This window comes from Zalophus californianus, chromosome 4, assembly GCF_009762305.2.
Source record: "Zalophus californianus isolate mZalCal1 chromosome 4, mZalCal1.pri.v2, whole genome shotgun sequence".
Lineage (NCBI taxonomy): Eukaryota > Metazoa > Chordata > Mammalia > Carnivora > Otariidae > Zalophus > Zalophus californianus.
The window spans coordinates 78055785-78083201 of NC_045598.1; the positions used below are offsets into that span (position 1 = coordinate 78055785).

Here is a 27417-nt window from a genome sequence, read left to right on the forward strand (position 1 = left end):
GAATATTTAGAATGAAATAGCTCAGCATTCCTTTTCTTTTTCACTAAACCATGCCCTGCACCACAAAATTAAACAGACATCTCTAGGGATACAGATTTGCCAAGAGTGTTTCTGGCAAAAATAAAATCTGGCCCTTCTCCAGACTTCTATACATGGACAACAGTGGCTGCCCTACAGATGGAGATTGATTGCTGGCTGGCTGGTCTGTGGTTACTTAGTAGTGTCAAGATAAAGAATATTAGGCACAGATCATTTTCATGTCTAAAGACTTCTGACAACAAACTTGCTCTGCTTAATTTCTCACATTCTGCAATAATGAGAGTTATTTACTGGAGAGACAGTTACAATTCTAGCCCTCACTCCTTAGTGTACAGACAAGCAAACCAGCGCCCAGAGAAGGTAGGTCATTTGCCCACAGTCACACAGCCAGTTGGGGACAGTACAAAACGGAGGTCTTGAGACTCCCAGTTCAATAATCTTTCCACCTTTCTATTAAGCAGTACTGTCTTTCTAAATAATATTTAAAAGAGCGTGTTGCTTGCATCTTAAACTCTTTTTATTTAATCTAAAACTTGAATGTTATAGGCTCTTCCTCAATCAGTATTTTACTAGAAATGGCAATATACTTTTATTTTGTGACCCTGTACATAATAGTTTTTAAAAGGACTGTGTATTTTAAGTCCCAGAGTCACCAAAGTAAAATGAGGCTAGAACTGGATTCCAAATTATTAAAACACATCTAAGAAATCCTGTATCTTTAAACTTGGAAAGATTCTTTAAAAATTATGGCCCAATATATTTAAAAGTGCCAGGTCACTGGAATCAGGATCATAAGATTAGGAATTAAATCTTAGCTCTGCCAGTGACTAGGTGTGTGACTTGGGCCTTGTTTCCTCCTTACCTATAAAACAAGCAGATTGGATCGGGATCATTATATTTAGGAATTTATTTATTCCATCATTTAAAGAGTGATTTACTTATTTATCTTAGAGAGAGACAGAGTGTGTGTGCGCGCGCGTGCATGTATGCGGGTGCGGGTGCGGGTGTGTGTGTGTGTGTGTGTGTGTGTGTGTGTGTGTGTGTGTGTGTGTGTGTGTGCAGGCAGGGGGAAGACAGACAGAGAGGGAGAGGGAAAGAGAAGCAGACTCCCTGCAGAGAGTGGATACTGATGAGGGGCTCAATCTCAGGGCCCTGAGATCACGACCTGAGCTGAAACCAAGAGTCAGATGCTTTACCAACTGAGCCACCCAGGCGCCCCTATTCCATCATTTAAAATACAATTCCAGGTAACCTGACGATAAGACCTTTATCTAATCCTTATTATCTTGTAACATTGAAACAACAGAGCAAAGAAATAAACACATCGATCCATACTTGATTAACTAAACAAGTTAGAACACAGAAGATAGCTCCACTATAAAAAAGCAGTAGATTTGGCTCTGTACAGAGTCAGAGAGGACACTATCATGAGAAAATGGTAGTACACAGTTCAATTTATGGTGATTTAGATCCCATCTTTCTGCATTCATTTAACCAAGTAGATAGTTTTGAAAACCCAAGTCTAGTTTTTCTGAAAGGGGAACAGAGAAGAACATAAAAGAAGCTCAGAGGGGCTGTTCAGCCTAGCTCTGCCAAAACCACCATGCAAGTACCATACACTCTATCAGATACGAAGAACCCCAACTGATGGCTTTGCCGAATGCGGTTACATATGGCCCTGGATGATTTATGTTCTAGCCTTTTAATAAACAGGTCATTTAGATCTTCTTTTTTTAAATCTACCATTAGGAGAAAGGGCTTTTACCTTCACTTTTCTACTTGAGACAACTGTTAGTTCCTACAGACTATAGGTGTTCAATAGGTGCAACTCACTGTTAGCTACTCCAGGGAAAACCAAAAAGTATAAACATAGTCCCTGCAACCACCAGCTTCCAGGATTTTACAATTGAGTAGGATCATACAAATTTGATGACCTCTGAGTTATACCTATAAAATTAAATTCTCACCAGTTTTTATGTCCAGTTTAATTGCATTTAGGTCCTATGTCTCTATGCTAACAGACATCAAACACAAGTTCATTTATAAGGTGCTAGAGAAAGGGACTAAGGCATCATAAAGAGCTAATCCAACTGATGGTTGTAAAGAGGAGACAACATGAAAATGTGAGATTATCAAACTATGAGCTGAAACCCCTCCAAGATCCAGCTCATTCGTCAGACCAAAATATTTTGTTTTGATTAAACACTGAAGCTTTATATTCCTTTGAGAGAATAAATCATATCTTGGGGCTATCTGTATCTCTGGTTCAATTTGCCTAGAACAGTCTGGTAAAGGTGGTTGGGGCAGAGCAGTAAGACTACTGGGTTATCAGTTTTATCAAATTATTTAGCAGGCTAATTAACTGATCTGAATTTCTGGGTTTTCCCCTCTGTTAAACTGGGATAATAATACCTGTCTTGAATCATTGAACACTACATCAAAAACTAATGATGTACTATATGCTGGCTAGTTGAACATAATAATAAATTAAAAAAGAAAAAGAAAAAGAAAAAAAGAAAACCTTGCAATCCTCGTTACCATAAGGATCAAAATGAAATACTGTAAATGAAAGTACTCTGCCAACTGTTTTATAAATGTAAGGTGATATTATTATTGAGCTTAAGTTTTTTGAACCTTTCACATAAAGTCCAAAGCTAGATAATGTCAGATCAACATCTTTCTCCAATCACTTCAACTTCCTTGTAGCACATTTACCGGTGACTAACCCATCATGAATGACTTGCAAGTATTACTTCACAGTTACAGCATATTATACTTCTAACTCTCGCAGACATGACTTTCAGCCTATGGGAATCTCAATAAAAATCCATACCTGCTTTATCGTGCTGAAGATCAAACAGCAAATCAGGAAAGAAAAACAGGTCTTAAAATGCTCCTTCCGTCTCTTTTGGGGCTAGGATTGGAACTCATTCTAGCAGTGAATGACGCTGCTTTGTGAAAAATATCAGCAAAGGTCATCTGACCATCCAGTTGGGGGGAAAAATGTCTTAACCTCTCATTACACCACTTACAAAGATCAATCCCAAATGGACTACAATTCTAAGTGTGAACGATAAGACAATAAAGCTCAGAGAAAAACATATCTTTGTGACTTCAGAGTAAATGAAGTATTTGTATCCTCTTAAATAGGACATAAAAACTTCAATCACAGAAGAAAACATTGATAAATTTGATTACATTAGGAATTTATGTTCATCAAGAGACACCATCAAGAGACACCAGCAAAATGACAACCCACAAAAAGGAAGAAGATATAACAATAATATATCTGAAAATGACTCATATAGATTTTACATAGAGAATTTCTGTGAATCAATAAGAAAAATACAGACCACGCAACAGAAATGTAAACAAAAGACTTGAACTTGTGTGACTTTCCAAAAGAGGCTATCCAAATGGCAAATAAACCTCATATCAGTGAGGTCAATCGGAGGGGGAGACGAACCATGAGAGACGATGGACTCTGAAAAATAAACTGAGGGTTCTAGAGGGGAGGGGGTGGGGGGATGGGCTAGCCTGGTGATGGGTATTAAAGAGGGCACGTTCTGCGTGGAGCACTGGGTGTTATAGACAATGAATCATGGAACACTACATCAAAAACTAATGATGTAATGTATGGTGATTAACATAACAATAAAAAAATTTAAAGGAAAAAAACCAAAAACAAATGGCAAATAAACCTGAAAAGATGTCCAGCTTCATTAGTCATCAGGCAAATGCAAATTCAAACCACAATGTGATATTATTCTACACACATCAGAATATCTAAAATGAAGATGTATAATACCAAGTATTGGTGAGGATATGGAGCAATGTATGGAATACTCATACACTGTTGGTAGTATAAACTGATATAATCTTTTTCAAAAACTGATTTTAATTATTTGTTAAAACTGAATGTAGGCTAATCTATGACCCACCAATTCCACTCCAACAGAAATGCTTATAAATATTCACCAAAAGACAAGTACTAAAGTGTCCACAGCTTCAGTATTTGTAAAAGCTAAAAACTGGACGCAAACCAAACATCCATTAACAGTAGAATGGATAAATAAGTTGGAGTATGTTCACACATAAAATACTACACAGCAATGAGAGTGAATATGTATAATTATATGTGACAATAAAAATGAGTCTCACAAATATAATGCTAAGCAAAAGAGGTTAGACCCAAAAGGCATGAGTCCATATATATAAACCAAAACAGTAACAGACAAAACTAATCTCTTCCATGAGAAGTCAGGATAGTGGTTACCATTGCAGGGGGTGGGGGTGACAACATACAGGGGGCTTCTAGAGTGCTGACAAGGTCTATTTCTTTTTTTTTTTTTAAGGGGGGAGCAGCAGAGGGAGAGGGAGAGAGAGAATCTCAAGCAGGCTCTATGCCCAGCACGGAGCCCGACAGGGGGCTCAATCTCACAACCCTGAGATCATTACCTGAGCTGGAATCAAGAGTCAGATGCTTAACCAACTAAGCCACCCAGGCACCCCTCAAGGTCCTATTTCTTTTTTTTTTTTAACTTTTAAAAAAAGATTTATTTATTTATTTGAGAGAAAGAGAGAATACAAGCAGGGGGAGAGGCAGAGGAAGAGGGAGAAACAGACTCCCTGCTGAGCTGGGAGCCCAATTCCAGGACTGGAGATCATGATCTGAGTGGAAGGCAGACAACCATCTGAGCCACCCAGGCACCCTCAAGGTCCTATTTCTTGATCAAATATGCATTTTTCCGTATTCATTTAAACTTCAGTAAAAAGTTAAGAAGCAGTACTTTTTCTTGCTAATTTGTGTTAAGGTTCTAACCTTTCACATAAAAAATCAGTCCCTCCTGAATAAATGCCAAAATAAACTGTAAGGCTTAGTAGCCAAACTGATTTTAACCCAATTGCAGATTAACCTTTAGCAAATTCACAGCTTCACAGAATTAGAGATCTAGTAACAGTCTAGGGTAGGGAATTTGCTCTCTTAGAAAGGCGTTAAAGGGCACCTGGGTGGCTCAGTTGGTTGAGCGACTGCCTTCGGCTCGGGTCATGATTCCGGGGTCCTGGGATCAAGTCCCGCATCGGGCTCCCCTTGCTCTGTGGGGAGTCTGCATCTCCCTCTGCCTCTGCCTGCCACTCTCCCTGCTTGTGCGCGCTCTCTCTGTCAAATAAATAAATAAAATCTTATATAAAAAAAAGGCGTTAGAAAAACAACGATTTTCTTATCCCTTATCATTGTTCTTTTATGAGCTATAAGAGCAAGGTGCACTACATACATTATTCCATTTCATTCTTCTAACTCCATGAAATAATTTTATCATCTTCATGATTTTCAGCTAAGGAAATGTAGGCTGAGTATGTTGTCTAAAAGTAAACAGCACAAATGTGGTCGAGCCAGAAACTAAATCCTGGTGTGTCTGACTCCCAAGCTGACGTCCTTAACCACCATTTTATCCCTGCCTCATTGTTATGTCATCCCTGGGGGCTTTACAGCATGGGGTGATGATAATCTTCTTTGGCTTTTGCTTAATCACTTTAGAAGGCTATATATGAACAGAACATCCTCCTAACCCTCTGCCCCCAACCCCCCCCCCCACTTTTTAAATAAAGACTCATAGAGGGGATGGTGCCCAGGTGGCTCTGTCTGTGGAGCATTTGCCTTTTGCTCAGATCATGATCTCGGGGTCCTGGGATCGAGTCCAGCGTAGGGCTCCCTGCTCAGTAGAAGTCTGCTTCTCCCTCTCCTGTACTCTCTCTCTCAAGTAAATAAATAAAAGCTTAAAAAAAAAAAAAGGCTCATAGAGGGACTGGGCTGTTAAGTGAAAAATGGGTGTTAAGATAGAAAACGCAAGCCACCAGTAGACATACAATACAAATGTATTCCTCTAGAGAATATTATTTTCAAAAGTTATGCTGACAAGTATTGATTATTTAATATGGATGCTAGTAAAGCTTTAATAAAGTTTAGGTTGGCAAAAGAAACATGATTGACTGGACTATTGATCTGTACTTAGCTTCTAATCTCTAATCAGATACTTCTCTGCTCAGAGAAGTATCACTTAACAGATGCCTTCCCAAGCTGCAGATATGGCACCTAAGAAGAAATGAGCACTTTCCCTCATTCTTCTTTGGAAAACCCTAAATTTAAAAAGTAACTGCCAGTTTGTGTCAAAGGTCTATTTCAGAGTTAAAAATCACACCTTGACCTGAGGGTGGTTCCATCATTCTTCATTTATAAGGAATTTCAAAGTTTATTTTTGAACTATTCAACATGAAGATTATTTAACCTTAAATGCCATACTTTATAATAGAGGTAAAAACATACTTGCCAATATTATAGAACTGTATACTTAATGAGTGTTAGAGTTTCTCATACAGAGTCATAATCTTAAATCATGAACGAGGGCTACTCCTTACTTTCACCTCTCCCCACACCTAGACTAGGTGAAGCAGCCTCCCGATGGTGCTGTAATCCATACCACTTCCCTATGGAGGCGGCCTGGTGTGAGAATCTAAGCTATACCCACCCGCTTAGATGAAGGGCATCCCTTCATGTCACTAGACATACATTTAGTACTTGCCCCTTGAAAGTGTTTATACATACAGGAAGACCATGCAGCCCTCTCTAGCACACGCAGATAGCATCGATCTATATCTCCACTGTGTTATTCTGTCCAGGCCCTTGACTCAAGTAAAAATGTAAACTGTTTTCTTATTTGAAGTTCTACAAAAATATTAGAAGAAACTTTTTCACATTAGGTAGCATAAATATGCCATTTTAAAATTGAAAATGAAAAAAATTTTCTGCAACTTTGTAGTTTGTTAAAGCATTTATCATCATACAACATGACATTTTCTATATTCAATATGACAGAATTTAAAAATAACTGGTCTATCAATTTTGAGAAATCTTTATGTAATGGATATAGTAACAGCTCTCAGTAAGAAAAAATACATTGGGGGCGCCTGGGTGGCTCAGCTGGTTAAGCGACTGCCTTTGGCTCAGGTCATGACCCTGGTGTCCCGGGATCGAGTCCCACATCGGGCTCCCTGCTCAGCGGGGAGTCTGCTTCTCCCTCTGACCCTCTTTTCTCTCGTGCTTTCTATCTCTTATTCTCTCTCTCTCTGAAATAAATAAATAAAATCTTTTAAAAAAAGAAAAAATACATTGATTTCTTCAAGGTAGTCATAAACATATGCCAAGAGAAATAGTCTGAAGGGAGAAATTGGCCATGTCACTAATCTGACTTCAAAAAATAGGCAAGCACACAACGTAGATGGCCATAATATGCTTTTTAAAAGCCATTCAAAAGTTTATTCATTTTTGGATATCATAACATTTTATGAGGAAGCTAAAGCATTCCTCTTTTATTACTGAAAATACTGTTACTAGGGAGGTAAGAAAGAACTGTCCTATCAACCATCATTATCATCTCACCAGTAAATGAAAAAAATAAGGCTAAGAAAGACAAAGGAGCTTGATACAAGGCAAATCACAGGCTTGAAATGCTAAGGCATATTACTCATCTTAATATCTTGTAACATTAGAATTCTTTCCACTTTTAAGTTCAAAATCACTTCAATAAAAACACTTGCTATATAAGATATTTATAACCCAATACTATCATTTTGTATGGTTAATTTCTATCACCTTTGGGGAGGGAAGTCTACACAACATAATGACTTTCAAATTTATTTGATAGATCTAGCTATGGGCCACTTTTATATTAATCTGATTTAATGGGATCTATTTTAGGTTAATTAATCCTCAGAGATATAAATTCCTTAATAAAGCAGTCAGCTGTATTTTTAAATATTAACCAAAATATACATAAATCATGTTAAGCAATCCATTAGCAAGACCAAAATACCTCACTTTCTGCTTCTATTTGCAGCTTTCAAAGCATAACTCTGCTTCCCTATCTTCCCAAACACCCCCTTCTATTCCATGATATCCCTTTCCTTCACATTCCACTCCTCTATTAACTAGGAAATGATCAGACTAATTTATATATATCAAGTGACTGCAGTTAATTTACACTATAACATTAGCTAAGCCCAAAGTACTGGTATATATTAATTAAATCAGCTAATGGTGAAATGAAAAGTTTAACCCCCTACTTAAGACTTTATGTCATCAAACATAAAGAGATTTTCTTTTTGGGAGGTGGAAAGGGGAAGTCTGAAATCATGCATCATCTAATAGTAGTAGTCTTTTTAGTCCTTTTTAGGATGATGAATATCCCTGTCCCTCTGCCCTCCCGAACATAGTCTGCTAAAAACACAACGCTCCGCTGCCTCCCTTTCCTTTTTTCTCTTGCCTGTTTAGAACACAGCAACTGAACTCACCTGTACTATTCAAAAAATAGGCATTAAAGGCCAATGACAGCATCTAAACACAGTACAACACTTCTTCCTTTTTAATCCTACCCTGAACTGGCAGCTCCCAGGTTCTTTAATATTTATTTCAACTACCTCTGGCAACTAAGATTTTGACTTTTTTTTTTTTAAGATTTATTTATTTGAGAGACAGAGAGAGCATGAGTAGGAGGGGCAGAAGGAGAGGGAGAAAGAATCTCAAGCAGACTCCACACTGAGCCTGGAGCCCAACGCAGGGCTCCATCCCATGACCCTGAGATCACAATCTGAACCGAAATCAAGAGTCAGATACTTAACCAACTGTGCCACCCAGGAGCCCCAGATTTTGATTTCTTCCAAAATATAATTTTGGAATGTAGTCCCTTCATCAATAGGGGTAATATATTATTGAAATCAAGTTTTATTTGCAGAACCCCAAGAATATTTTGAAAACCATACATCCCCTCACACATTCTTAAATTGACATCTAAAATTTTTCACCGTAAGTTTAAGTAGTTGCAAAGGACTAATTTCTAACATATTGTAAATATCGGTATTTTAAAATAAAGCTGTTACATCACCTTAAATGTATCATTCTATCATCCTATCATGAGGGCCCTGCCTTGTGACCTCATCTAACTCTAATTATCTCCTAAAGGCCACATCTCTAAATACCACACATTGGGGGGATTAGGGCTTCAACATGTGAATTGTGGGGAGGGCACAGTTCAGTCCACAGCAATAAGTTTTCATTTCTCTGGGATAAAGGCCCAAGGGTTTAATTGCCAGGTTATATAGTAGTTGCATGGTTAGTTTTTTTAAGAAACTGCCAAATTGTTTTCCAGAGTGCTTGTATCATTTTATATTTCCACAATCAATGTATAAATGATTCAGCTTCTCTGCATCCTTGCAAACATTTGGTGTTGTCAGTATTTTTTATTTTAGCTATTCCAGTGATATCTCATTGTAACTTTAATTTGCATTTCCCCAATGGCTAATGAGGTTGAATATCTTTTCATGTGCTTATTTGCCACCTGTATATCCTCTTCAGTGAAATGTCTCTGCACGTCTTTTTCCCATTTTCTAATTGGATCGATTGTCTTTTATAGTTTTGAGAGTTCTTTATATATTCTAGATACTAGTTCTTTGTCAGATATGTGGCTGGCAAACATTTTTTTCTCCATCCGTAGCTTGTCTTTGTATCCTCTTAACAAGGTCATTTGCAGAGTAGATGATCTTAATTTTGATGACATAAAATTTATCAATTTTTCCTTTTATGGATCATGTTTTTGGTGTCAAGTCTAAGAACTTTTTGCCTAGTTGTAGGCCCCGAATATTTTCTTCACTTTTTTTCCAGACGTTTTATAGTTTTATGTTTTCCATTTATGTCTATGATATATTTTGAGTTCATTTTTATACAAGATTTAGGTAAAGGTTCTTTTTTTTTGCCAATGGATGTCTAATTGCTTCAGCACCACTCATTAAAAAGCTATTCCTCCTCCTTTTGAATTGCTTTTGGGTTCTTTGTCAAAAAGTAATTAGGCATATTTATGTGGCTCTATTCCTGGGAACCCTATGCTACTCCAGTGATCTGTTTCTGTCCCTCCACTAGTACCGCACTGTCTTCATTAATGAAGCTATACAGTAAGCCTTGACAGAGGCTTGAGGAAAGGTGATTCCTCCAACACAAATTATTTCTAATGTAATGTATTTTCTGTTTGAAAGTCTTTGACTGGACAGTGTTACATTTTTCCTGAAAAAAATCTGTCTATAAATTAAAACTAAATTTCTCTTTATTTTCTGTTTATTTTATAAATTTCTCTTTATTTTCTTCTGGTTTGCATTTTCTTTACAATTATTACTAACCAATCAATTAAAATATGAATATACTGCAAATTTTGATTTTAAAGACTCTTAAACATAATAAAACCGTATTAAAGAGATGGGTGAGGGGAAGTCAGGTGGCTCCTGCCACCAAGCCACCAACGCCCGGTTTGCTGCCAGAAGGAAAATGGCAGATCTGGAGGAGCAGTTGTCTAATGAGGAGAGGACGCATAGAGAGCAGCAAAAATCATTATTCATGCCCCTCCTGGAGAATTTAATGAGGTGTTTAATGATGTTTGGTTACCGCTTAATAATGATAATCTTCTTAGGGAAGGAGCAACTGATGCATTTGTACAGTATAACTTGGACCAGTTTACTCCAGTAAAATTGAAGGTTATGAAGATCAGATATTGATAACAGAACATGGTGACTTGGGAAATGGAGAATTTTTGGATCCCCAAAACAGACTCTGTTTCAAATTTGATCACTTAAGAAAGGAAGCAACTGATCCAAGACCATATGAAGCAGAAAATGCAGTTGAAACATGGAGAACTTCAGTAGACACTGCTCTGTGAGCATATATAAAAGACACTGGGGAGGGTATGTGCTATGGTGAGCGCTGTGAATTGTGTAAGACTGTTGAATCACAGACCTGTACCTCTGAAACAAATAATACATTATATGTTAAAAAAAAAAAAAGAAGAAGAAGAAGATAGCAGGAAGGGAAGAATGAAGAGGGGGAAATCGGAGAGGGAAACGAACCATGAGAGACTATGGACTCTGAGAAACAAACTGAGGGTGCTAGAGGGGAGGGGCTGGGGGGATGGGTTAGCCTGGTGATGGGTATTAAAGAGGGCATGTGGGCGCCTGGGTGGCTCAGATGGTTAAGCGGCTGCCTTCGGCTCAGGTCATGGTCCCAGGGTCCTGGGATTGAGTCCCACATCGGGCTCCCTGCTCAGTGAGGAGCCTGCTTCTCCCTCTGCCTCTCTCTCTGTCTCTGATGAATAAATAAAATCTTTAAAAAAGTAAAATAATATGAAGAGGGCACGTACTGTATGGAGCACTGGGTGTTATACGCAAACAATGAATGAATCATGGAACACTACATCAAAAACTAGTGATGTAATGTATGGTGATTAACATAACATAATAATAAAAAATTTTTTTTAAATTTTTTTAAAATTAAAAAAAAGAAATTATCCAAATGGGGTCTGCATTGTTATATGGTTAAAAAAAAAAAAAAGATGGACAGAAAACCATTATTGTATGCATAGAAAGCCATCAGTTCCAAGCAAAAAATTTTGGAACAGTCATTGGAGGTCAAAGTGGAAGTTTCCAATCACTTTTTCAACCACTGAAGTCGTTGGCATCGTGAAAATTCAGGTTCATTATTAGGAAGATAGTAATGTTCAGTTAGTGAGTCATAAAGATATACGAGATTCCCTAACAGCATCCAATGAAGTACAAACTGCAAAAAAATTGATAAAGATTGTAGAAACTGCAGAAAATGAATACCAGACTGCTACCAGTGAGAATTATCAGATGGCGTCAAACACTACTTTCAAAGTTTTACCTTGACAGTTGCCAATTACACGACTAAGATTGGTTGGAACAAGATCCTTAGCTACAGGATTGGCAAACAGATGCAGAATGCATAAGATGAACATTGTATGACCAGATCATTTAGTGTCTTCATTTTAAGAAAAATCATTGCAAAAGTATTCAAAACTGTCAAACTACCCAGTCAGGTGGGCTGTTGCCATTTAAAATCACCGTAATTAATTAGTTTGGTTAGAGCACAAAGCTTAGCTAATTAACCGTTATTTTTCATTTCTTTTGTTCAAAGAGGATTAAAAATGGGTATTGAGGAGGGCACGTTCTGCATGGAGCACTGGGTGTTATGAACAAACAATGAATCATGGAACACTGCACCAAAAACTAATGATGTAATATATGGTGATTAACATAACAATAAAAAATTTAAAAAAAATCAGTTTACCTTAAATGTCTTTTATTTTCTCTTATACCTCTCTTTTTTACAAGTAAGAGATGATTCCTCTAGTTTAATGATAAAGTTTTTGAAGTGTTTCAAAAATATTTTACTTATTGTAACCCTAAAATTGTTGTCTTCTGGTTTATGAAGTGGGTAACTTTTGATATTTGCCCAATACTTTTTAATGAGATCAATAATGGACATTCCAGTTTAAGGTGGTTGATAGATTTAGCCATGTACGCTGCTGAAGAAATTGTCCACCCTTTCCCCCGTCACCTCTTCCATTTATGTTAAATTGAGATTAGAGGGAAAGCATTTTCTATATCAATTGTGTTTCAACCTTTCAAAAAGAGTTTTTAGCTAGCTTAGTGTTTAAATAAACTTTTTAAAAACAAAACAAAAAAAAATAAAACAAGGCCAACATCTAATGCTGTTTTGAGATTCTGCAATTAAATGAAAATACTTATTTCAGAAATACATTCAAAGCTTTTTTTCTTGTGACAGTTACATATGTCCCTGAGTTATTTTTATCATAGAGTCACAAAGGTATTATAACATGGCATACTGTAATATATATAATCCTGAACTCATTAAAAAATAAAGTTAAAAAATTAGAAAAGAGATGGGTGAGGTTTTTCTTCTTCAATTAGTTCACATTTCCATGCAGTGACTATTATTTATCGTCAGGATGAAATAGTGCTTGGCACTAATTCTATCCCTACTTTTAGTTTTCATAAAGGTAAATGGTGAGAAACCCATTTCACCTAAATGAGAAGAGGAGAACGGAAATCTTGTTACAGCAATTATCTCTCAATTCTTCAAAAATTTTTGAATGATGTTTAAAAAAAGATAACAGTAATATACCATCAAAAATATACTTAATAGTATATTAGTTAATCAGCAAACAAATCAATTAGGTTCTTCACTCAGTTTTGTGAGAGCAAAAAAAATGGAAACTACTTGAATTGCAAAAGGAACTTTTATCCATCATTATGTGAAATAGTGTCACTTAGTCATCCACTATCTTCACACAGACACCAATCTTTTCAATTTTGCCCTTTGGCGCCCTGGTGTTTTTACATCCAGGGACCTTTGTGAGATCTGAGATAGAGCAGTATGCCTTTCTTTCTTAATAGTGTGACAAGGGCAACAGTGAACGAGAAGGGGGAGAGCAGACCCTGCACCTCCATCATAAACACATTCTCAGGCAGAACAATGTTAAGAAAAGTACATGGGGAATTTAAAGATCTACAAATTGGCTCCCTCAAACCATCTATGCCCCATACTCCTGGAAAAGTATACCCAATTTAAAGATAAAAGTTAATGTGCATCTGTAGCCCACCATATCAACACCAGCACAGGGATTCCATGGAAGTGAGCAGTAAATGCTTTTTGATGAGAGAAACTGCGAGAGCAAAATGACAAGCACAAAAATAGCAACACGATATGTCAAAGGACGAACTCCACTTACAAGCTAAGAATTAGCCTGAAGCAAATTAAGTTGTTGCTTAAAGCATAATAATTAAGGCCTTATATTTACCAAACCACTCTGCTATCACAGTATAAAAAGGCTTGTTTATTCCTCCTCCGTCCTAGGGGAATAAATTATCTCATGAGTCTTTTATTTCATCTAAGTGCTATTTAAAAGCTATGAAATGTTTAAGCAATTCATTACATTAATATAAAAATCTTTATAGGACAGAAGTACGATCAAAACCAAAGGGTAGGAAGCACTGAGTAAAGTGGAAAGGATATGCTGTCTGATGGTAATGCCAAGATCCCAGTTTTTGCCAGGCTATCCCCTGCGCTTTAGTCAGATCTCAGATAACCATCCCTTCCACAGCAAGGTTCTCCAACCAGCTGGCCAAAGAGATGTCCTGACACTCATTAGCAGGTCACCTATTTTCTTATTTGCATTGTGCACATAGCTGCCCAATGTTTTTGTTGCTTATTTTTAAAATTCATTTATTACTTATCCATCAGTGCCAAAACAACTCCTGAAACTCCCCAAAGCAACACGTGAATTCTGAGAGCAGAGATCTATCAAGTCACTGCTACAAGTTCAGCACTTACCTGATAGAGAGCAGGTAATATCCTTGTTGACAACAGCCTATAGAAATCAGGCTAGGGCGCCTGGGTGGCTCAGTTGGTTAAGCGACTGCCTTCGGCTCAGGTCATGATCCTGGAGTCCTGGGATCGAGTCCCACATCGGGCTCCCTGCTCGGCAGGGAGTCTGCTTCTCCCTCTGACCCTCTTCCCTCTCGTGCTATCTCTCATTCTCTCTCTCTCAAATAAATAAAATCTTTAAAAAAAAAAGAAATCAGGCTATTTTTCAAAACTGATGCTAATTTTAAGGCTCTCATCTTTTTTTTTTTTTAGATTTTGTTTATTTACTTGACAGAGACAGAGACAGTGAGAGAGGGAACACAAGCAGGGGGAGTGGGAGAGGGAGAAGCAGGCTTCCCGCTGAGCAGGGAGCCGGATGTGGGACTCGATCCCAGGACTCTGAGATCATGACCTGAGCCGAAGGCAGCCGCTTAACACCTGAGCCACCCAGGCGCCCTTAAGACTCTAATCTTTAATTGAACAGTTTTCTCTCTTTTTTTCCCCAAAATAAACTGTTGCTATTATACAAGACTTTCTGAAAAATTGTGCCATTAGATCTTTATCCCTCTGAAGTTATTTACTCTCATTCTCTTGCCTTACTTTACTGAAATAATTTATAAATTATGCAATGCTCAAATAGACACTGCAGCCATGAAGATAAACAGGTTAGGTAAATATTCATAAGAGAGATAGTTTAAAATTCATATCAGGACTTTTAGTTCAAGATGGTAGGTTGAGGATGTGTGCTTACTACCCAAAGCTTATAAAATCACACTCAAATAAGGGAGACAAAAGAGGCAATAAACCTATAATAGCAAAAGGAAAGAGAAGTTAAGGGGTTCACCAGTGGATGAAGGATACAACAAATTTCTAGAATTCAAAAAGCAGATGGAATTGTGGTGATGGATGAGACAGGCAGAGAAAGACACAGTCACAAGGCGACCTAAGAGTACTTGGAAGCCAAAATGCTTGTTGGAATGCTAGAAGGAATCTAGATAGCCAATCTGCCCAGGGACACCTGATGGCTCTGGGCTCCAGGCCAGCAGGTACAAGGGAGGAGAGAAGGGAAAAGTGGGGCTGAAGACAGTGGGAATAATTGAAGGTCTGTACTTGGAACTGCACTGGTTGGCATCCCCATCTGCTTCCCCCACCCCCACACAGATCACAGGCAGCCTGGCATTAACTGTCGGTCCAAAAGCCCAATAGCTTGAAAGAACAAATGACCTGGGGAAAGCCAAGGCATCTAGTGGGAGTACAGTCTACCCGCAGTAGAGCACTCCTCTAGCACAAAGGCAGAGTCCGAGCACAGGCCTAGAGCAAGCAGGCCAGCCAAGGCCTCTCGCTCTACACAGAGGGCTCAGTCAGCCATCCACACAGGTGATGGGTCTGGGGGGGGGGGGGGGGGAAGAGACCAACTTTTTAAAATGGCATAGAAAATCCACACCAGTTCCTCAGTCCTTCTTTCTAAAATATGAATAGACAGGGGCGCCTGGGTGGCTCAGTTGGTTAAGCGTCTGCCTTCGGCTCAGGTCGTGATCCCAGGGTCCTGGGATCGAGCCCCGCACTGGGCTCCCTGCTCAGCAGAGAGCCTGCTTCTCCCTCTGCCTCTGCCTCTGCCTGCCTGCCTGCTTGTGCTCTGACAAATAAATAAATAAAATCTTAACAAAAATTAATTAATTAAGTAAAATACAAATAGACAACCAGGGACTACCAGGCACATGGAGAAAACAATCAGCAAGAGAAACAACTAAGAAAAACACATAGAAAAAATAATAGAAAAAAGAACCCTGGGGAGAACAAATATAATTAAGGGACATAAGACAACATTTAAGGAAAACTACTATAATCAAAAGATTCAAGAGAGTATTGCACCCATATAAAATAGGAATAAGAAACCACAAAAAAGGAACAAAGAACTTGGAAGAACTCTTTAAATTAAAAATTCTTAGAATTTAAAGGCTGATTAGAAAAGGAAAGTAAATCAACAGATGGTCTGGAAAGCAAAATTGAGAAGTACAGAATAAGAGCATATGGATAAAAATACGGAAATAATAGAAAGAACACAAGAGACATAAAGAGCCAATCCAAAAACAGAAAAAAAGAGGGGAAAACTATTTAAGAAATAGTAGAATTACCCAGAGCTGAAGAAAGACCCAAGTCTTAAGACTGAAAGGGCTCAGTGAGTGCTCAATACAACTAACTGATAAGATCCACATCTATACATTTCCTCATAGAATTCCAAAACAAGTATAAAAAGGAGACCCTGAACAGGAAACACAGGTCACGCAGAAAGGACTGACAAATGGCTTCTTGTCAGCAACAGAGGATGTGAGAAGACAAGGGAACCACGTCTTCACATTTTCTGAAGGAAATTATTTTCAGCCCCGAATGCAAGGTACAATATAGACAGTTTTAGACAGGACTCAAAGTTTATTTCCCACATATCCTTTTAAAGAACTCATTTCAGGATATATTCCAGTAAAATGAGGGCATAAATCAGGATGGTGGAAGTGGATCCTGTGGGAGACACAGGATCCTGAGAACAGTGATTCCGACCCAGGAGAAGAGTGGATGGAAATCCTTGGAAGACAGCTGTGCGGTCGCCTAGAAAAGCATTTGGGTACAAAGGGGGATTCCACAGAATAAATACAACTGAGAGTAGAGAAGAACTGAGGCCGTGAGAAAGATATATTTTGCCCGAAGAAGTAGAAGAAGGGGAGGAGGAGGAAGAAGAAGAAGAAAGAAAGGCAGTGAGAAATGCCCTGGGGGACAAAAGCACAAAAAAGCTACATTTCAAATATGAAGCAAGCTTACATGTACCCCGATTATGAGGAATTAATGGAGTATGAGAAAAGAGGACCTAGTTGTTACTGATCACAGAATCTTGAGAGTCCAGGCTTCATTACCCCAGTCCTAGAGAGAAGAAAATGTAACCCTAGCACACAAATTGGCTCTGCACTAAATATTTATAGAATCATATTTTAGGGGATACTATAAATAGAGATGCCCTTCATCTTAGGCCAGAACTAACTTTGATACTTTGGCTTCAAGACATAAATTTCAGGATCCTAAAAGAAAGACTGGCCAAAAGTGTTTCACTCTTATTTTCTATAAATGTGGCACCAAATGATGGCCCGTTCCTACCTGTACTACTCTCCCTAAAGATGATCGTTTTCTCATTATTCAAATGGTCCAGCACTCCAGAACTAGCTCAGTTCACTTGGATTTGGGGGCAGATGTCAGAACAAATGTCCGCTCCCTAGAGCTGAGCAGGTAACCATCCAGAAAAACAAGGTATATTGACTGCTCAGGGAAGAAATTGTGGCCGATGGTAATCACAAATTATAAGTCTTGTTACTTCATTACAGATCCCAAAGGCTAGGCTTTGAATTTTTACTCTTTAATTGGAATATTAAAAAGTAAGCAAGCATAATTTCTAAGCAAAAAGGAACTTTTTATAGAGAATGTGCAAACATCACGTTCTCTTCCCTCCTGGCAGAAATATGATTTAGCTTCTGGAAAAGGACAAATCCTTGCAGTAATCTGCTTAATAACAAGAGGCATTTGTCCTTGTCTGTTAATTCTACCTGCTTTCCTGACAAGGAGAAAGTAACTTCAGGCTGCAGTCAATGGGTCTCAGGTTCATAAGGGAAACCTTCCTTTCTGGAAAAATTGACAGGTCATGACAGTACGATACTATTTATAGTTTCCATCTTTTAGGTTCAACTTATATGGAGACTTGGTTGTCCTTGGTAACAGGACAAAATATAAAAGTTATCAAACTTGACAATGTAAAATAAGTGTCGCTGACAGAAAGTGAGAAAAACAGATGGAAAAAGAAGCACATGTTCTAATGCCCCTTTTTAAAAATGGAGGAGTTGACAAAGACTGTCATAAGTGGATGAGATGAGAAACAGAGTTGTCCTTATCTAAAGTTACTAAGTTAGGCAGCAGAGGAAGTAAAATTAACTACTATATCAAACACTGGAAGAGAGAATGAGATGACTGTAGTGTTAGAAAGCTAAACATTAATTTTTTAAGTGGAAAGTCAATAGATAATATCTAAAGTTGATCAATCAAAAAAGCAGATAAGGGGCGCCTGGGTGGCTCAGTAGGTTAAGCATCTGCCTTCGGCTCAAGCCATGATCCCAGGGTCCTGGGATCGAGCCCCGCATCAGGCTCCCTGCTCTGCGGGAAGCCTGCTTCTCCCTCTCCCTTTGCCCCTCCTCCCTAATTGTGTTCTCTCTCTATCAAATAAATAAATAAAATCTTTAAAAAAATAAAACAAAACAGATAAAAGTCTATTATTTGGAGGAGCAGCCCCAAATCTTTTTGATTGTACAACCCTCTCAGGAAAATATCTTAGAGCCCAAATCCCTGACATTTGTATATTTACTGATTTATGTTCCATGTAAACTTACGACTATACTAATCCATTACATATATATTGTGACTTACATAAAATAGACATTAAAGGTGTATCGGAATAATTTTGAATGAATTTTTATGTAGAGGGAACAGTTATAGTAATAAACCAGAAACAGAAAATCACCAGCTATTCTGACAAAAATAAACATTTTAAGATATAAAAAAGTATATGAGAACAAAGCACCTCCTAGGATGTGTACAGTTTCTAGACACAGAGATGTAGCCACCAGGAAACCCCAAAAGACAGAAGGTTCAAAGAGGCTACCTTTCAGGAGTAAAGCTGGGGAGACAGAGAAGTAGAAGGGGAGACATCATTTGCATCATAAGCTCAGCTATATTATTTTACTCGTTGTATATGTTTTCTTTTGTACAAAGAATTAATCTAGGGGTACGTGGGTGGCTCAGTCAGTTAAGCACTGGACTCTTGATTTCAGCTCAGGTCTTGATCTTTGGGTCGTGAGATCAACCCTGTGTGGCTTGTGGTCTCTGGCTCCTTGTTCCGTGGGGAGTCTGCTTTTCTCCCTCTCCCTCTGACCTCCCCCCTCATGAGTGCTTGCTCTTTCTAAAATAAATAAATAAGGGGCACCTGGGTGGCTCAGTCATTAAGCGTGTGCTTTGGGCTCAGGTAATGATCACGGGGTCCTGGGATCAAGCCCCACATCGGGCTCCCTCCTCAGTGGGGAGTCTGCTTCTTCCTCTTCCTCTACCCCCCCTCCCCACCTCCACTCATGCTTTCTTTCTCTTGCTCTCTCCCTAAAATAAAATCTAAAATAAATAACTTCATTAAAATATAATAAAATATTTTTTAAATTAATCTAATCAGCCCCATAAAACTGTCTCTACCAGTGTTTATGCTGATTCATTCATTCAACAAACATTTACTGAACACCTGCTCTGGGCTAGGCACAGGGGATAGAAAAGGGCAACTGACATCTTGGCTCTCAAGGAAATCACAATCTGGGGCGGAAGAAAGCTATGAAAATCAGTGATGACAAACCAGTATCATAAGCGCAGCAAGAGGAGTATGTGCCGGCTATCATGCACACAGTCTGGGGCACAGAAGTGGCACATAATAGTGTGTGGGGTGTTAGGGAGGGATTGCTAAAAGGTCACTTCCTCTTAGAGTTGGCACCTGAAGGACAAGTAGAAAACTGAGAATAAACCAGGTAGAGAGGAATGCAGGGAAATGGGGGAAGGGCATTCTAGGGCAAAGGAGAAAAGGTGGGGGAGGGTAGACAGGCTGACACATGAGCATGGTGTGTTGGTAAGCTGGAAGTTTTTCAGGATTGCTAAGGCAAACGGTGCATGAGGCGGTGGTGGCAGGAATGAAACAGCGGGACAGGAAGGGACCAGAAATGAAGGGCCATGCTCAGAACTCTGCATCGTCTCCTGAAGACGGTAGGAAAGCCACTAAAGGATTTCACTAGCAGGGAGGGAGACTAGGTCAGATGTGCATTTGGGGGAAGATTACTCTAGAAGCAATGTGGAAGATGGAGCTAAAAGGGGTAAATGAGGCAGGAAGGCCATTCTGGGGGCCATTATAGTGGGTCCAATGAGACAGGAGAGAATCATGGTACCAGCAGGAGACAGATGGCCAATGGGTACAGGAAAAGGTACTCATCATTATTAATCATCTGGGAAATGCTCTTGAGTAACTGGAGAGTATCACTAACTGAAACAGGGAAAGAAGCAAGTTTCGAGGGGGGTGGAATTTAGGTTAGGACATGTTAAATATGCAGTGCCCCATAAGAGACTCTTAATCATAGGAAACAAATAGGGTTGCTGGAGGGGAGAGGGGCAGAGGGATGGAGTAACTGGGTGATGGACATTAAGGAAGGCATGTGATGTAACGAGCACTGGGTATTATATATAAGACTGATGAATCACAGGCCTGTACCTCTGAAACCAATAATACATTGCAGGTTAATTAATTGAATTTAAATAAAAAATGTTTAAAAATATGAAGTGCCATCTAAAGGTAGATATCAAATAAGCAGCCGGAAGTGCAAATCTAAAGTCCTGGGGGAGATGTTTGGCCTGGTGATACAACACTGAGACTCATTAATATTTGGGTTGTAGTGAAACCCATGTGAAGAGCTGCAATTACCCATAGAGACTGTACAAAATGAGAAGCCGGAGAAGGCTGAAGTCCTGGGGAAAGCGGCGAGCAAAGGACTGAAGAGACTAAAGGAAAGGGCAGGAGTACAAGGAAAGAATGAAAGAAGGTCAGGGCAACAAGGAGTTGGTAAACGAGCCAATGAAGAGCAGCTGAAATGACAGGTCATGGCATCCTGACTCAGTAGGGAAAGGAGGGAAGCCAGAGGGGGCTGGCAGACTGGAAGGCACGGGAGTGGCAAAGGCCTCAATTATGAAGGCGGTGATAAGATGGTGGTGGTGGTGGTGGTGAGAATAAAGAACAGGAATGCAAGAGAGAAAGGAGTGTGTGCTACCAGAGCTCAGAATCTCAGAGTGGTTACAGAATATTTTTGAATACATGTAAATACATGTGTACTACACTGCACAACCTGAGTATATGCTCAGGACAAAGGACAAGACAAGGGTAATAAATAGGCTCTGCCTTCGCTGGGGACAAATTTATTTCTACTGGATCAGGTATGCCTGAAAATGTTGTCAGCTGGCACGTTAGAAACAAAACAAGGGGATAAAGAACAATTCTAATTAATTATGTAATAAAGGGAAGTAAGTTACATTTTAAGAAAGTTTTCTTAGAGTTCATAAAGTGAAATTCTTGTGCTCTTTCGTTTGTGTAAGGGTACAAAAGTTTTAAGAATAGTATGTTGTAAAAGCAAATATTTTTGCATGTGATGTTCAGCAGCGATTTGCATTTTCTTCTTTATTAAATATCCATGATTCTTCCCATAGTAACTGTTGGAGGGATAAATACAAATCTCCTGGGGTGCCTGGCTGGCTCAGTCAGAGCAGTATGCAACTCTTGACCTTGGTGTCATGAGTTCAAGTCCCACGTTGGGTGCAGAGATTACTAAAAAAAATAAACTTAAAAAAAACACAACTCTCTTATAAAATCTATTTTATGACAACATCCATCTTTAAACCTAATAGTAATGAGAAAGACACAAATAAAATATTTTAGGAAATAATTTATTTTTTTAATTGTCAGAATTCAGTTGTATTCTTTTTGTGGTAGGCAGAATTCTAAAGATGTCTCCCAAGATTCCCACCCCCTGGTTATTGAATCAAACACTAATCTAGGTACTGCAATAAAGGGACTTTGCAGCTGGAATTAAGGTTACTAATCAAGCGACTTTAAAGTAAATATTCTGGGTTATCTGGGTGTACCCAATGTAATCATACAAGCCCTTAAAAGCAGAAGAGAAAGGCAGAAGAGCCAGAGCATGGGGCAGAGAGGAAATCAGAGAAAGCTGAAGCATGCAGAGGACTCTACCACTCTTGCAGGCTTTGAAGATGGAGAAAGGGAGCCATGAACCAAAGAATGGAAGTGGCCTCTAGAAGCTGAGAACCACCCCAGCCAACAGCCAGCAAGGAAATGGACACCTCAGTCCTACAACAGTGTGGAACTGAATTCTTTTTTTTTTTTTTAAGATTTTATTTATTAATTTGACAGAGAGAGACACAGTGAGAGAGGGAACACAAGCAGGGGGAGTGGGGGAGGGAGAAGCAGGCTTCCCGCTGAGCAGGGAACTATGCGGGGCTCGATCCCAGGACCCTGGGATCATGACCTGAGCAGAAGGCAGACTCCTAACGACTGAGCCACCCAGGCGCCCTGGCACTGAATTCTGACAACAACCTGAAAGAGTCCAGAAGCCAATTCATCCCCAGAGCTCCAGAAAGTCAACCCTAGTGACAACTTGATTTTCAACCTTTGAAACCTGGAGCAAAGAACGAGCCAGGCCAAACTGTGCCCAGCAGAACTGTGAGATAAGGCTACAAATGGGTGTTGGTCTAAGCTGCTAAATTTGTGGTAATATGTTCCAGGATCACTGGAAAACTAACACACTTTCTTTAATTACTGACTTGAGATGTGCTCTATCAAGTCTCATTTTCTTGACCCTTAATGTAACTTTGGCCAGAATTCACACCATCTTCCAGTAATACTCAGTTATTATGAAATCCAGTCTAATTTATTTTCCCCAACCTTTTATTTTGAAAATCTTTAAATCTGTAGAGAATTTAAAAGAATAGTATAAAAAATACCCTATACCTACATTCACCAATTGCTAACACTGTCCTATATTTGCTTGCTTTCTCGTTCTCTCTCTAAACATACATAAATATCTCTACCTCTCCTGCTTTCTTCTTCTCTGTATCAATGGTCCTCAAATAGGAACAATTTTGCCTCCCAGAGAACATATGGCAATGTCTGGAGATATTTTGATTGTCACTATTGGGGGGTGTTACTGGTATCTAGTGGGTAGAGGCCAGGGATGCTGCTAACCATCCTACAAAACAGAGCCCCACACAACAAGGAATTATCCAGCCCAAAATGTCAATAGTGCTGAGGTTAAGACACCCTGCTCTTTATATATGCATATACAAATAATTTTCCTGAACTATTTATTTATTTATTTTAAATATTTTATTTATTTATTTGAGAGAGAGAGAGAATGAGAGATAGAGAGCACGAGAGGGAAGAGGGTCAGAGGGAGAAGCAGACTCCCCGCTGAGCAGGGAGCCCGATGTGGGACTCGATCCCGGGACTCCAGGATCATGACCTGAGCCGAAGGCAGTCGCTTAACCAACTGAGCCACCCAGGCGCCCTCCTGAACTATTTATAAGTAAATTATCAACACTATGGTATTTTTTACCCTAAACATTTCAGTTTACACCATCTAAAAATAAGGACACTCCCCTAACACAATTTAACAATGATACAATAATACTATCCAATAGTCCATTTTCAAATTTCCCCATTATCTCAAAAAAGTCCTTTAGCACTTTTCATTCAAAAGCTGGATCTAATCAGTGGTACAGACGTTGGTATGTTGATCAAGATTTTAAATTTAGGGGCACCTGGGTGGCTCAGTCGTTGGCCGTCTGCCTTCAGCTCAGGTCATGATCCCAGAGTCCTGGGATCGAGCCCCGCATCGGGAAGCCTGCTTCTCCCTCTCCCACTCCACCTGCTTGTGTTCCTGCTCTCGCTATGTCTCTCTCTGTCAAATAAATAAATAAATAAATTTTTAAAAAGATTTTAAATTTAATATAAACAAGAAGCTCTAATTTTCAAGCAATTGGGGGCAGGCAGTAAAACTTGTGGTGCCTCTAGGATCTCTAAGTCTGTGACTCTGACACCACGCAGGTCTGAAATGGATGCAGTAATTAATTCAGAAGGTTGTCAGCATATTATAAATCTCCCTTGCAAGAATATCCTCAAACATGATTACTCAGTTCTTAGGACAGAAAGGGGAACTTTGTTTATAATAACCCATAACCCCATTGAAAAGACATCAATCTGAAACAAATCAAGAAGGAACTTTTTCCAAAGAAGACATGAAAATGGCCAACAAGCTCATAAAAAGATGCTCAGCATCACTCATCATCAGGGAAATGCAAAACAAAACCACAATGAGAAGGGCGCCTGCGTGGCTCAGTTGGTTAAGCATCTGCCTTCAGCTCGGGTCATAACTTCAAGGTCCTGGGATCGAGCCCTGCATGCAGAGAATCTGCTTCTCCCTCTCTCTCAAATAAATAAAATCTTAAGAAAAAAAAAAAGACCAACAACAAGAACACAGTGAGATACCACCTCACACCGGTTAGTATGGCCACTATCAAAATAAATAAATAAATAAACAAAACAGAAAAGAACAAGTGCTGGCAAGGAGATAGAGCCCTTGTGCACTGCTGGTGGGAATGTAAATGGTACAGCCACAATAAAAAACAGTATGGAGTTTCCTCAAAAAATTAAAAATAGAATTACCCAATGATTTAGCAATCTCACTTTTGGGTATATATCCAAAATAATTGCAAGCAGGATCTCAAAGAGATATTAGCATTCCCATGTTCACTGCAGCAGTAGTCACAATAGCCAAGTGGTGGAAGCAACCTAAATGTGCAGGGACTAATGAATGGATAAGGAGAGGCATGGTATACACATACAGTAGAATATTATTCAGCTTTTAGAAAGAAGGAAATCTGGTCATATGGTACAAGATGGATGATTCTAGAGGGCACTATGCTAAGTGAAATAAGTCAGTCACAAAAAAAAACAAATACTGTATGATTCTACTTATATGAGATATCTAAAGAAGGCAAACTCATAGAAACAGAAAGTGGAATGTGGTTACCAAGCTGGCAGGGAGGGGGAAATGGGGAGCTGCTGTTTGATAAACACAGAGTTTCAGTTTTGCAAGATGAAAAAGTTCCAGACAGCTGTTGCCGACAATGTATGTGTGTGTATATGTACATATATAGATATATATAAGTTTTTTTATTTCTTTGAGAGAGACAGAGATAGCAACAGAGAGCACAAGCGGGGGAGGAGAAGGAGAAGCAGGCTCCCCGCCCAGCAGGGAGCCCAATGCGGGGCTTGAACCCAGGACCCTGGGATCATAACCTGAGCCGAAGGCAGATGCTTAACGACTGAGCCACCCAGGCGCCCCAAAATGTGCATATATTAACACTAACGTACCATACACTTAAAAATGGTAAGATCATGAATTTTATATGTTTGGAGTCACAATAAAAAACAAAAGGAAAAAATAATCACAATATCAGAATCACATCTAAAACAGATAATTATTGGGGCGACTGTGTGGCTCAGTAGGTTGAGCCTCTGCCTTTGGCTCAGGTGATGATCCCAGAGTCCTGGGATTGGGCCCCACATTGGGCTCCCTGCTCGGCGGGGAGCCTGCTTCTCCCTCTCCTCCCTGCTTCTCCCTCTCCTCATGCTCTCTCTATCTCTGTCTCTCTCTCTTTTTTTTAAAAGATTTTATTTGACAGAGAGAGACAACAGCAAGAGAGGTAACACAAGCAGGGGGAGTGGGAGAGGGAAAAGCAGGCCTCCAGCCGAGCAGGGAGCCCGATGCGGGGCTCGATCCCAGGACCCCGGGATCACGACCCGAGCCGAAGGCAGACGCCCAACTGACTAAGCCACCCAGGCGTCCCTCTCTCTCTCTGTTAAATAAATAAAATCTTTAAAAAAATAAAAATGAAAATAAAAAAATTAAAAAGATAATTATTTAATTTCATGAAGTATTCAGTCAACTCCTCCCCCCCAAAAGAAATACTTATTTCTAAAGAAAAATTCATCTACAAATATTTTGGGTTTTTTTCCAAATATGTTCACATTACAATATCCTAGTTTTTCTAAATTCATATACTTTGTAGATTAAAATTTTAAAAAATTATTCACAAAATATTTGAATATCTAGAAATGTTAAAAATGTCAGACATTTAGCTTTTCAACCAAATGATGTAAAAATATGGTCTTTGACAGAATAAGCAACTTTGAGAAATTAAAACATTGGGGTACCTGGGTGGCAGTCGGTTGAGCGCCTGATTCTTGGTTTCGGCTCAGGTCATGATCTCAGGGTTATGAGATCCAGCCCTTGTCAGGCTCCACACTCAGCACAGAGTCCGCTTGGGACTCTCTCTCCCTTTCCTTCTGCCCACCGCTCCCCCTGCCCCCCCGCCGCTCCCTGCATGCACACTCACTCTATCTTAAATAAATAAATCTTAAAAAAATGAAAATATTAAAATGTGACTAACTGCAGAAGGAAGGAAGGAAGGGAGGGAGGGAGGGAGGGAGGGAGGGAGGGAGACAGAGAGAGAGAGAGAAAGAGAGAAAGAAAGAAAGAAAGAAAGAAAGGAAGGAAGGAAGGAAGGAAGGAAGAAAAAATGAACGAACTACAGAGAATACAAAACAACTCTATAATCCATGAAAATGAAAACCAGGGCAGCACTGGAAAGATGACAATGAAGAAACCAACACTGTTACTGTATGCTACAACCTGAAAGTATGGTGAGGATGCAGTTTGTCTGAGAATTTATCATTTGTTTGAGTTCCTAACAGAGGTAAAAAGCAAAAAGCAATTAATGGTAATATAAATGGCTACATTATAATTTTATGCTTGAACTTAAGACATTATGGAATGCATATGCTCTCAATATACAATATACTGACCAGTCTCAGGAAGCTAATCATAGTTTTAGAGATTTAGTTTCAGGCAAACACAAAAATTTAGCTCTGAACAGCAGGTCTAACAAACTTGATGAGAACCACACCACCTATCGCCTTTCAGGAATAGGGAACCACCACCTGCTCTAATTATCTTTAGATTTAAAATAATCCTGGAGGCTGAAAATGGGCAAGAAGCCATAACACTCTTAGTACTGTATTTGTCAACATCATCACTTACTTCCAGTTAATCTAGATCAGTAGCCCCATCTGGCATTAAATCCCACAAAATAGCCCCACTAAGCCATAAAGAAGCAAACCATCTACAGCAGTCATGTTTGAAAAACAGTACTAGTATAAGCCAAAGAGCCTGGTATCAGAAATGTTAAATAAGAGCCCACACCCTAATTAGAACATGCTATCTATCCATTCCTCCATGACAGACCTACTGATCATATAACTGAAACTGTTAGTCATTTTTAAGAGGATGCCTCAAGAAATATAAAACTTTTGCAATCTAAAGGGCTTAAAAACCTTTAGAAGTACCCACATATCT

At 39.1% G+C, this 27417-nt stretch overlaps 1 protein-coding gene and 1 pseudogene across 2 annotated transcripts in view; one reads left to right on the forward strand and one right to left on the reverse strand.

The window, feature by feature from the left end:
* The window catches only part of DIPK1A (divergent protein kinase domain 1A), a 119377-nt gene that overhangs the window by 84321 nt on the left and 7639 nt on the right, over positions 1-27417 (reverse strand). The window lies entirely within an intron of this gene.
* Positions 10409-11879, forward strand: LOC113924350 (annotated as a pseudogene).